Source organism: Thunnus albacares, chromosome 15, assembly GCF_914725855.1.
Source record: "Thunnus albacares chromosome 15, fThuAlb1.1, whole genome shotgun sequence".
Lineage (NCBI taxonomy): Eukaryota > Metazoa > Chordata > Actinopteri > Scombriformes > Scombridae > Thunnus > Thunnus albacares.
In genome coordinates this window covers 28,534,186-28,548,125 of record NC_058120.1, presented here as the reverse complement: position 1 = coordinate 28,548,125, position 13,940 = coordinate 28,534,186, and the positions used below count along the sequence as shown (strand labels likewise).

Sequence of the window (13,940 nt, the reverse complement as noted above, 5' to 3'; positions counted from 1 at the left end):
ACATATAGATACACACAGGCTTTTATATACAGATACACACACATATACAGTTTCTCATACACACTCAGGCTCGTACACACACAAACATACAACTATAATACAGTACGGTGTCAAATATACACAATATATGCTCTCGTCCTTTAACGACACACACACCACATGCACTCACATGTACACTTAATACATATTTGTACCATATTCTGTAGATTTAAGGCTCTTTGTTCTCTTTTTTTATATTTTTTCTTACAGATGTACAAATATAAATACTCAGAGTTTTAGTCAGATGTTGAAAAGTAACTACATCATTAAGTCTGGACTTAATAAACAGTTAATAAATAGTTTATAATACAGTATAATGTAGTTGGAAGCAGATATAAGTGTCAACAACATATAACATATAACTCCTCCTGTGGACACCAGAAGTGTTTGCTGCTGTATAAACAGATAATGAATGACAGTAAATCACAGTTGTAATAACAGGACAATTGTAATATAGGAGAAATTATAATTGCTGACATTAATAAACACTTATATCTGCTACATTATAGTGTATTATAAACATTTATTAAATGTTAATATATTGCTTATAAACATGGCTGCAACTAACAGCTATTTTCATTATCAATTAATCTGCCAATTATTTTCTTGATTAGTTGATTAACTACGAAATGTTAAAAAAAATAGTGACACGATTCTCAGAAGCCATAATGACGTCTTCAGTTTGTTTGTTTTGTCTGATATTCAATTAACGGTCAGACACATCTTCACATTTAAGAGGCTGAACAATCAAATGTTTGGCATGTTTGCCTGAAATAAATAGTTGTAATAGATCAACATACTGATGTGACTCTGACTAATCTGTGTGTGTGTGTGTGAGACTATAATATAAAATATTTGTCTCACTCGTAGTTCATTAATGAGTCAACAATGTGTTTGTGTTTATAGATAGTTATTAGCTACCTAGCTTAACTGTCATTGTTTAGCTAGGTAGTGCAAAGGTTGTTCTTCTTCTGGTGTTTTTAGCCCGTGAAGCTATTTTAGCATAGTGGCCAAACCGGGTAATTATAACTACAGTGTGTATCATGTGATTCGCACCGGACCAGAAACATACGCGATGAAACATGAAATGATTCTTTTTATTATCAGAATTTGATCAAAGTGCTTCAGTAACATTTGGAAAGTCTCGCGGAGCCAACAGGAAGTCCATGCTCTGAGCCACGGATGTCTTATAAGTGGTGGATACGGCGGCGCCGCTGGACGGCCTTGCTGCCGATCTCTCCTAGTGGCCACTTGCGGTATTGCATTGAAAAAAAAAGATATTTTATATATCATAAAAGAGACGTCTAAAAAACTGTTGACACGACTCCAACTACAGATAAGGTCAATTATTACTCTTTGTATTATGAATTTTTAATCCATGAAGGTTTTATATTTGTAAAACTTTCCCAGAGCCTAGAAAAATGATTTTAATTCAGCGTGCCGCTCAATGTGACAAACCTGGAAGCTCATTCAGCTCCTGCACCAGACGAGCATGTTTCACTTGATTAAACTTTCATAGGAGTTAATCTTTGAAATTCAGTATCCAGTTCTCCTTCATAAGGTAAAGTCAGAGGATGAACAAAGTCAGCAGGATTCATCCTCTGAGGAACATGAACGTCTGTCCAGAACTTTACAATCGACCAATCAGCAGGCCCTCGTTAACATCACGTTGCTACTGTTGATGAGAATATTAATTAATGCAGCTTTAACGTCACAATTAATGTTTATACTTTCAGCACAAATCAAACTGTTATAATCAATATACTGTAACACATCAACACACACACTCACAGTTCACTTCTACTGATCCAAGACTCCGTACACAACCTACTGTATGTTTCCAGCTAGTCTCACATAAAACACCGTCACACAAACACACACACTCACCTATCCACACACACACACACACTCACCTTTCCACACACACACACACACACACACACACACACACACACACACATACACTCTCTCTCCGGTCCTCGCAGCCTCGTCTGCGTCGGTAATAACCTCTCTGTGCCCCGATCCAGAGGAAATCAGCTGGAATGTGAAATTGAAAACAAACAGTCATTTCAGATAGTGAAGCCTCTCCGTCAGCCGGCGTCTCCCTCTCTGTTTGAAGCCCACAGATTGTCCTCAGATCATATCCAGATATACAGTATAGCTCATGTTCCCTAAATCCCTATCTAATAGACAACTCATACATAATCAGACGCAGCCAAAAGGCGACAACGGCGGTGGCAGCGGCGGCGGCCTCTCCCGCTTGTTTTGCAGATACTAAGAAGCAGCTATCGACGCCGTCAGGGAGAAGACGACGCGTCGCCCCCAAAACTTCAATTTCCCCTCAGTGACGAAGGAAAAGCTGTTTCTTAGCTTCATTGATTTATTTGATTGCACATTAAAATACAGATAAATGTAAAATACACAAACACACTGACGCCTACATAAAGATACATATACAGACATTTACTGTTGGTAAGAAATGAAATTGTGCATGAGTGTGGATGAGTTTTGTGTAAAGACTGAAAAGTCAAAGCAAGATGAATCACATTAATAGAATAAGACAGATAATAAGAGACAGAAAGTCATTTTTGAGACAAAATAAAAAAGAAATAAATGAAATGAGGAAACGGAAAAGTTATCAGTTTGTTTTTCAAACTAAAGTTTGACTGACAGCAGCAGTACGACTCCGTCTCTTCTGCTCTGTAATTTCTTTTTATTTTTAAAGCTGAATCTGTTAGAAACATGTTGTTGTCGGCGGCGTTTTGCAGTGTTCTGTTTTTCACCGACTGTTTCATGTTCGGTCTGGAGGATCCCCGAGAGACGACAAATATAAAAAGTCACTAACACGAACAGACGTACGAGTCACTGCTGCTGACAGCCCTGCGTGTGTGTGTGTGTGTGTGTGTGTGTGTGTGTGTGTGTTTTCTGCAGAGGTGGAGAGGATGTACATTTACTCAAGTATTCTACTCAAAGGAACAGTTCACCATCCTCCTTTTTGTTGTCTTGTTCTTGTGCTTTTGTGTTTCTTGGTTTTATCAACGGAGGAGAAAAGACTTGAAGACGAGCAGAAGCTCATCTGAATGTTGCTGATTTGAAAATCCTAACAATACCAGAAATTTCAAATAAATTCTCACAATGTGATTGCTGCCACGACCCAAACCAACCAATCAGAACACGACCTGAAATAACACAAGATACACAATAACGTGTCAACACAACAGGCTTTTTATATATATATATATATGTCAGCCGTTTATTTATATAGCGCCAAATCATTACAAAAGTTATCTCAGGGCAGTTTCCACATAGAGCAGGTCTAGACTGAACTCTTTAATTTACAGAGACCCAACAATCCTCCATGAGCAGCACTTGGTGACAGCGAGAAGGAAAAACTCTCCTTTAATGGGAAGAAACCCGAAGCAGAACCAGACACAAGCATTGTGTAAATAAACAAATCGCTGCTTTGTCTGAGAGTTTGAAATTCTTTTATGCCAAGTCACATTTCTTTTGTCATCGTCCTTATAATCTGGTGGGAAGAGTCGTATAAAAGTTGAATTCCTGAAACAGCAACAATTATTTTCTCATATATGGACATTTTCCTGTACAGAAGGGTGTTACAGATGAATTTCACCCTCATTTGTATAAAGTTGAAATTCACTCTTGTCTTGTAGAAAATGAATGTCGGTTCAGTGAGTTTTCACTGTAAAGGCAACGTTAGCATAGAGTGTAAAAAAAAAATAACGGACGCAGCCACAGTGACGTCACCCGTTGGTTTGTGGACTCCAGTTTTGAAGTCTTAAGTTTGGCATTTTTGACCGTCGCCATCTTGGATTTTTGGAGCCAGAAGTGACCATATTAGCTGCTAGCTGCTAACTTGGTTTTAGCACGTTGCATTTACAGTCTATGATTAACTGCGATAATGCTAATGCTAATGTTGTGAACATTCAACTCGTCAGAGGGTCTTTCAGTTCAACCAAATGCCAGTAAAGACTTTTTTAAGTGACCAAAATGTTACAGTTAACTTTCATGAACTGAAAACACATTGACTCGCTTTTGGAGCCCGTCTCGAGAGGCCATTCGAAGAACTGCAGTTTTTGGCGCTCCCACTTTGGCTTCGTTTTGCAGCCCTGGAGGTCGCTGATCGGCCTTTATTCAGAGGAGGAGAGAGGTTTTGAGAGGTTTTGTCTCGGGGAAAGGTGACGAAACAGAGAGACATTATTGCAGATAAACAAAGAAAATAAAAAAAAGATTACAGAAGAGAGAGACAGGAAGTGAAACAAAGAAGAGAGAAGAAGAAGTTAGATGTAGTGAAAAAAAGAAGAAACGGAGAGAGAGAGAAGGATGGAGCTGCAGAAACAAAGATGGAAGTAAACTAAACATAGAGAGACAGAGAGCAGCAGTTTGTGTTGTTCTTGTCAAGGTCACAGCAGCTGAATGTGGAGATCCTGAGGGAACACCACTGTGTGTGTGTGTGTGTGTGTGTGTGACATGGCTCTATATTTTTCTATTTATTCTATCATTCATGTGTGTGTGTGTGTGTGTGTGTGTGTGCCTTTTGTCTTTGTGTGTGTGTGTGTGTTTGTCTGCATTTAAAGCCCTGTAGGGGCTCACAACGGGCTGCAGCGTCGCATTCCAATCACTGCTCAATTAATTGCCCTGTAGACACACACACGCACACACACACACACACACACACACACACACACACACACACACACGGTGTCCACAGAGTCCACAGAAAACAGTATCAACACGTGAGTTGCAGACAAACACACACTTTCCCATTCATAGAGAATTAAAGACAAATAAAAAAAAAAAGGACGAGCTGAATCCTGCTGCACACACACACACACACACACACACACACAAACACACACACACACACACACACGCACACACACACACATGCAGGTTGTATATTGATGAAGCTCCGACTTCTCTCATCTTTGATGCTGAAGATGTTTTAATGAGTTATTTGGCGTAGACACGGTGTGAAAGGTGTCAGTCTCGTGTGTTTCAGTCAGAACATCTAATGTTGAATTAATATCTTTGCTTGTGTGTTTTTTTCTTCTTCTTCTCTCCGTCTGCACGTCTTCCGCTGCTCGCTCACATCTTCCTCTTTGATTTTTCACTCGTCACATATCACAGTAGATCTCTTCAGCCCTCCGTGTTTACCTGGAAACTTTCCGTCTCGTACAGATATATGCTTTTCTCTGTTTGCTCCCCTTTCACATTAAAAGCTTTCCAGCAGTTCAGAAGGAAGAAAGTCACTGCCCCTGAAGGCTTTTATTGTGAAATGTTTTGTTCAATCTAACATGCTTTTCTATGCTTTTCAGTGCAAGAAATGATTATTTCACTTTTCACACGTCTCAGCAGCCTTCATAAATACACAGATGTCGGAGGGTTCATGAATGCATCACCCAAACAGTGAATTTAAATAAATTTTCCTGAGGCCCATGAACGCAACTTTAACAAAAAGTAGCGACAGAGCAGGACATTTATGGTCATTAAAATTAATTAAAGAGACATGATGATGTTTCCAGAGAAGTTGATATTTAAGTTTAATATAAAAGAGTCGCTGCTGAATCATGAACAGACTGTTGATGGTTTTTAATTCGCTGCTTCTCAGCAGATTCACTTGAAATAAACACTGTGAACGGCTCTTTGAGCTGAGAAACGTTCAGAGAGGAGCTGCAGTATTAAAATGGCTGCTTACTGCCGGCTGTAAACGCTGCTGCAGAAATGAATGGAGGATATTTATAATAAATATACTTTTATTAGGGCTGCAGGCCTGTATATTAGTGTTTAGTGGAGAGAGGATCCGCTCTCTCTCTCTCTCTCTCTCTTCCTTCTTCTTATCTTTTGCATCCATCTCTTTCACATTCACACCGGCAAGAAAGCAGCTTATAAAAATATAGTCGATACAAATTATTAATAGTGACAAAAGTTCTTCACATTAAGTCATTTTATTGCCAAATTATATTTTAAATTGTTTGTCTTTTTAGGTTTTTCTATCCTCACCAAAAGTGAAATTACTGAGGAATGTGAGTTAAAATGGGAAAAAATTATGCATAATATAATTTCTTTAAAACTCCCTCCAACCTAAACCACTAAACAGCTCATTTGCTGTCGGTTAAACCTTCAATAACTGACTTTTTGGCCATTTGACATATCATCACCTTTTAAATTACAGTTTGTAGTCACTGGGATCTTGATGCAGACACGTAACGTTCTGATTAAACAAACGAGATGCAGCGTGTTAATTAGTGATCTTGTATCGTGTGTTTTTGTGTTGGAAATGTGTTAAATCTGACTTTAACACGTGTACGTATCAGCAGGATTCGTGACATCACAACCAGCTTGGAGCCAATCGTGGTCCAGTATGCAACGTACATACATAAGTGTGATGTGGGAACTTGAAGCCTAAACTGCACAAACACTGAGAATGAACTTTACAGTGAAGGAGGAGACATTTGAAATGAGCGATATTTATATATTTTAAAATACTGAACTTTTCTTTGTGGAAAAACCATATCAGAGACAAATTATTATTCAAAGAAAATTATTTTTTATGTATCTAAAAATATGGAGGGATCTTTAACCTTTGGACAGAGTCCGGCTAGCTGTTTCCCCCTGAGTCCGCTATTCATGCTAAGCTAGGCTATCTAAACATAGCACAAAAAGTAAGGACATTTCATTGTTGTAACAATGCTTCCTGCATTGTTACAAAGCCTGTTTATTTCCCTTTTAAATGGCGCCACATTTGTAAGGAACATGCATTTGTGGGATGAGCAGCAGAGCTGAGTATGTGGGTTGCGTCCATGAAAAATTTGCCAAATCATCTCTGCCAATGCCAAACAGAGGGAAATAAAAAACAGGCTTTCCAACGGTATGAGACAAGATTTATTGCCAAGAAGCATTGTTACAACAAAGAAAAACCTACCAAACACAAATTTCCTTACTTTTTGTGCTATGTTTATGTTCTCAACACACATCAAACTCCTCCTCTAACTTTCTACAAGGAAGCGAATAAACATTGTCGTAACTATTCTCAGCATCTACGACAACTTGGTTAACGTTGTAGAAGGACGCACGCAGAAACTACAGTTTGTGTATGAACATTTGCTATTATTTTTGCCTCCCACAAGAATTTTGAGCATATTTACTAGGGGTGTGCCAGAATACAAATATGTTATTCTGCAAAGCACAAATAGTGGGGTTTTATACGAATATTTGTTTCATACAAATACTTTAAAAATTATTTGTTTTCAGGAAGAAAAATGTCAAATACCAGTGTGCAGGTCGGTAACATCACTATGTCAGTGTCTCTTCTCTGCTCCGCTGTGACGTCTATCAGCAGGTCTCAGTGAGGGGAGTCACATCCACCTGCTACATGACGCACATTTCCTAATTGGGACATCACTCCCAGATTTGGGAGTGTTCCCCAGAGATAAAGCTGAACTACTGACACACGCTTCATGAACACTTATTGTTACACTTTAATTTTCTAAAATTAAAAGCGTAATAAAAACAAAAAACAGGAATTTTTAAGCCTCTTTACACTTTTATTCGAATACAAATACAAATAATTTTGCTTCCTCAATAAATACAGATACAAATACAAATACTGGGCCTTCTGCATATCCCTAATATTTACATTATGCTTCAGTTTTTAAATACATCAAAATTACATATTGAATCTGAGAATTCGTTATAGTAAAACTCACAATCTCTAATTTCATGCAGATGTGATGCTGCACCCGTTAAGTGCACACCTGACCACGTAATAATAAGATAATCAACACTTCCTTGAGTTCCACAGTAAAACATCACTGAAGGCCGTGAAGGGAAACGGCCTCAGGATTCACATTTATACACACACTCGACATAACCTCTTGGGTTTTGTCTGCGTACGTGTGTGTGTGTGTGTGTGTGTGTGTGTGTGTGTGTGTGGGTATGTGTGTGTTTGCCCTGAAGACCTTTCTGCCTGATGAATGAGATGTAGCCTTGAGCACACACACACACACACACACACACACACACACACACACACACACGCACGCCACCTGAAGCTCTTGCACGAGTCATTAACACACCAAACAAATTAAAATCTGCTCAACAAAAAGAAATAAGCAGCAAGTGGACGTATTAGCATGAGAAACATGATAAAAGTGCTCCTCCATTGTGTCCTTATCACAGTCCCATAATGCACTGGGAGGCAGGGATTGGCCCCGGCATTCCGGACCGTTCGACACAGGGCTTATCAGTGTCTGGGGTCCTCGCTCCGAACGTTCAAAGACCGCCATTGTTGTGAGATTTGGGGGAGAACAGAGGAGAGATTTTCGGGTTTTTAGAGCTGCAGAGTGGATTTTGTGTGTGTGTGAGAGAGAGAGAGAAAAGAGAGAGAGAGAAAGGAAAGAAGACGGATGAATCAGATAAAAAGAGAAAGAAGGACAAACAGAATAGCAGGTTTTCTAAATCCGTGACTGTGTTATGTCTCTTCCTGTGTTCATGTCCGTGATTTACCTCGTCGGGATTGTTTGTGAAATATGAATGTTTGCGTTAGCATCAGCAGTTTAAGATGCTGACTCTCCTCGATTTTAACATATTAACATTTATATTCTAACATACTCGAGTTAGCTTCATGTAATCTGTAATTTGTAATGGAGACACTGTGTCAGCAGAGACATTTCAGTGACTCGATGTCCTCTAGTGGTAACCAGTAGGGACTGTAACGACATCCACTGGTCTGTGGCTCAGACTACAGTGGCCTGTTGAGGACAAAAACAGAAAATGAGCAATCCAAACATGGAATAAGCTGACAAATGTAGAGGTCCAGCACAAATATATGAGTGTTGTATTGTGTTTTTCTGTGTGTGTATAGTGTCTGTGAATGTGTGTGTGTGTGTGTGTGTGTGTGTGTGTGTGTGTGTGTGTGTGTGTGTGTGTGTCCTCTGAGCCCCTGCGTCTGGCCCTGGAAAGCCCTGTTTGCTGTCTGGCTGTAAATTTCCGCTGAACCAACACGCTGACATGAAACCCAGCAGACTGATTTAAGCCTCTGTGTGTGTGTGTCAGTGTGTGTGTGTGTGTGTGTCAGTGTGTGTGTGTGTGTGTGTCTGTGACTCTGTAAAGTACCCATAATGCACCTTACCTACGCTCACCGTTTCACAACCTGACTCCTGAGAGAGGATGGGCGAGAGAGAGGAATCAGTTGCGTGAAAAACTGAGAAAGAAGATAGATGACGGACAACAAAACATAACACACACACACACACACACACACACACACACACACATTGCCATGGCGTCGGTTTGTATATGTGTGTGTGTGTGTGTGTTTTGGATTTTGCTTTAACAAGTCAGCAGGTTGAAGAAGCTTTAGTGATTTGGGACACTGAGACAGAAGGTGTGTGTGAGTGTATTGATCTAGATGAAGGATCTCTTACTTTCTGTTCGCCTCAGGGGGTTAAAACTAGACACACACACACACACACACACACACATACACACACACACACACACACACACACACACACAGACTCAGAAGCTCTTCAGTGTCCAGTGATTTATGACAGATTTGAAAAGGTCTGTTTATCCCTTCACACACTGAGATGTTGATCCCGCCGGTGAAGTTTTCTGTCAGTAGAAAAGACAGAAAAAGAGATTTCTTCATATTTTATAATTATTTTGTTATTTATAATCTATTTTTAATCTCACTAATATTTTGTGTATATTATAATATCTTATTCCTCTGTGCCCACTCCTCTCTCCATCCTCATTAACAGCCAAAATCATCATCCTTAAACTTACTAACTTAGATTTTTCTGTTTTTTTTCTCTACTTTTGTGAAGGACAGACGTGTTTAAAATAAAGTTAACTTTATAAAAATGAAACTGCTTTTATCTTTCTGTTTTTTCATCACGACTCCTGCTGTTCATCCCTCTCCAGACTCACCTCTCTCTCTCTCTCTCTCTCTCTCTCTTGCTCTCTCGTCCAGGTGATGTGATTGCTTTCAGTGTTCTGTGTTTTGTTTTGCCTAATAAATCACCATCTATCAGAGCCCAGCTGACACACACACACACACACACACACACACACACACACACAATCCCACACTTACACACTGTGGCAAACAGTTCATAATGGACCGTTCATCTGTCATCCTCTGAGCTGTTGACAAGGAAAGTGTCTTGGATATGGGCTGTGTGTGTGTGTGTGTGTGTGTGTGTGTGTGTGTGTGTGTGTGTGTGTGTGTTCATGCTACTCTACTGACAATAGAGATTCGTCCCCATTCATCTGACTGATAACACACTAGTGCTGTCAACTGGAGACCAGCTTTATCCTCTCACACACACACACACCTTTGAGGGGGAAAACAAACGTACATACACACAAGTATGTTACATGTAGTGTGTGGACACATGCATTAATTTAAATATACAAACATATGCACTTACACACAGTTGCACTTATGCATATTGTATACTTACATAATGTGAACACATATCCAGCATGCTAACAGATCTGTGCAGCTGAGTTTAGCCAAATCTTTGCTTTGAGCTAAATGTTAACGTCCGCATGCTAACATCCTCCCAGAGACAATGCTAACATGCTGATGTTAAAGCATGTTAACTGTCTTAATTTAATGTGTTAGCATGCTAACATCCTCCCAGAGACAATGCTAACATGCTGATGTTAAAGCATGTTAACTGTCTTAATTTAATGTGTTAGCATGCTAACATTTGCTAATTAGCACTAAACACAGAGTACAGTTGAGGCTGATGGCAGTGTTATTAGTTTTGCAGGTATGTGGTCATAAAGTATTGGAAACATTTTGACCTGGTGATGGCGCCACTAGATGAATATTTATCCTGAGACATGAATGTTTGTACCAAATTTCATGGCAATCATTCAGTTACACAATCCTGAGAAATCCAAAAGTTCAAAAGACCAATAAGTATTCAAGACAAACTATATTAGTGCGAGACGAACACAAAGTTAATATAAGTAACAAAGATGAATATCATTAGGTATTACTGAGGATAAAAAATAGGCAGGTGGCCCTTTATTTACAGGACAATAATGTTTACAGTGTGACTAATATGATAACTGACGTATTTTGGACTGTACGTTCTTATTGTGGCCGTCACCATACTTGTATCATTGTATTGTCAGTGTGTTTAGACACAGATGTGTTTGTGTAAATTATATGTGGTAATGCGCATACTGTGTATTTATGATTAAGTGTGTACATGTGTTATAAAAATGTGTATTTATGGTTTGTATACATGTGTGTATGTGTGCTCGAGGCCTGTAGTATTCTCAAAATGTTTGTATGATTTTAAGAAGGACTCTTGGGAGATTAGCCTTGAGCTAAAAAAAAAAAAAAAAAAAAGGATCCAAATAAACACAACAAACCTAATAGTGGTACTAAAGGTTAAAGGATTTGGCTGGAAAATGTTCTATATTTTCTTATTCTCAATAAATCTCATGTTTGGATTCAAACCAACAATGAACTGATCTGCTAACAAGTACTGTGTGTGTATCAAAGCCTGATTATTCCTTATTCTTCTGTGCCGTAGACCTCCGTTATTGTCCAGAAACTATTAAAAACACGTCAGTGAGCCACACCGCTGCACATCATTAGCATTCATCGTCTTGGCCAAGCCCCCAGGAAGTGCGTCACCTGAAAGATAGCTAGCTGCAAGGGCTAAACTGGAAGTTAGCAGTCTCGGCCGAGGAAGTCTCTACTGAGCATGCTCCATGGCTTTTTTTTGGTTTCAAGCGCCACTGAGCAACGTTTATAAGAATGAACGGGACCTCCGACGCCGTATCTACTTCTCTTCATACATCTATGGTCTCAGCACCATGTCAATGGTCAATGTCTGAACCAAATTTCAATCTATCCAATAGTTGTTGAGATATTTGTGATATTTATTCATGATGCAGCCTGCTGATAAGTTTATATTTAAATTCAAAGAGAAGATATTCAACATATTTAAATAGAGCTGCTGTTGTATAACACATATTGTACTGTCAGTCTTTCATGCTGTGATATAACGGTTTGTTTTATACTTTATGAGTATTACATCTTATTTCATCGACTCAACGTTTTAAGTGAGGAAAATGAAGATTTCAGAAATCCTCTTCATGTTTTCATCACTCATCATTTAAAGAGGAAATGAAGTTTCTCTGCAGAGTTTTTTTTTTTTTCTGACACTTGGGCTCATGTCCGTCGTTCCTCCTCGCTCCTCGGCTCTAACGCCGCATGAATCATTAACAGCGGAGTAATTATGCACTATCAAACTTGGAATATTACCCCACTTAGCTAATGTTTAATGCTGTAATTAATTCTGAACCCTGCGAGCCAACATCAATTTATTTGATTAGTACTTTGCAAAGTCACACAGAGGTTTTTTACTGTTTTGAGGTGTGTGTGTGTGCATGTGTGTGTGGCTTTAAAATGTTTCCATAAAGTGTGATTCAGAGAGTGAGACATTGATGAATGGGAATTTTAACGCTTCAGATTCTTTATATAAATGTTTGTTTTTGTTTTTCAGGATGTATTTGTTGCCTTCACACTTCAAAATAAAAGAGTTTTCTGCTTTTACTTCACCCGTTCAGAGCAGGAGGTTTATTTACCGTGTGAGAGAGAAGAAGTAGACAGTTACTTAATTATGACACAGTGACGAAGGTTAGACTCACTTTTTTTGTGATTTGACATAGTCTGACCTGACCTGGACTGCATTGGAGACGCTTTTTGGCTTTGTTGAAGATGTGTTTCTATCCTGGAGGAGAATATAGTAGAACTGCTGCTGATATTTACTTGCTGGTATTTGTGTTTAACCTATAAGAACCCTTTCAGTGTTCTGGAAAATTCCTTATAACAGCTTTAACCTTGATTTTAACTCATGAAGTCCCCTAAAGTGACATCTACTGAACATCCTGGTGCAGTCATGTGACAATGTGTGAATCTGTGTACCCATGACAACACTTCCAAAATGGCGGTGTGACAGAACTAGCTAATTTTTTAAAAAGCTTGTTTTTTTGTTACTAAAGGTAGATTTCAACCCATTTAACAGTTCTGATGCTTTAATAAGACGTCCTGTGTTACATTTAACCTGTTCTGACCACATTTCTTGAACAAATTGATATAAAACAAGTTAGGGAAATATCGTTATGACATATATGTTACATTACAGATCTTTGACACTGAAGGTAGAATTTCAAAAAAAAAATCAGAAATGTGTTCCTTGTGGTCCATTTGGTCTGTTTTATATTCCCCATAATTTTCCTTTAAGGAGAAATGGGTCCATATTTCTCTAGTTTCATATTAGGGTCAGTGGTTGTTTAAAGGTTAGAGAAGCTGGCTTGTAACTAGTTCGACTGGCCAGCGAGACCTCCAAATATAACAACAAAACACTGTCTAATCTGACGGCTAATCGGCGCTAAATCACTAAATCTGTGTGCAAAGTTCTGAACTGCTAACTAGTTTCAAACTGATTTACTAAATCAAGTTGCAACATTAAAAGTTGAGAAATGTCTCATCTAGTAAACACTTTCGTCCAACAACAAGAAGCAACCAACCATGCTAACAAGTGAGAGTAGCATCATGAGCTGTAACATAACTTCTAAATTAAACAGTTTTAGGAGCCAAAAGATAAAGTGAAGTTAATCTATATGAATGTAGATGTGATTTTGTTTTATTTCTATCTGCATACCTGGAGAAATATGTGTGTTTTAGATCTAGTGGTATTCAGGAGGTTTTACAGTGAGAGGGAAATATCTGATTATGCTAAGCTAACGCACATTATTTGGTCATTTTGTAATTTGATGTTAAGTGTTTTGTTTTCAGTGAAATGTAAAAAGCGTCAGGTCAGATATGTCCATATTACCTCTTC

At 38.7% G+C, this 13,940-nt stretch overlaps 1 protein-coding gene across 2 annotated transcripts in view; it reads left to right on the top strand.

Annotated features, from left to right (window-relative positions):
• The window catches only part of LOC122998234 (neuronal PAS domain-containing protein 3), a 370,534-nt gene that overhangs the window by 293,224 nt on the left and 63,370 nt on the right, over positions 1–13,940 (top strand). The gene's annotated exons all lie outside the window — the stretch shown is intronic.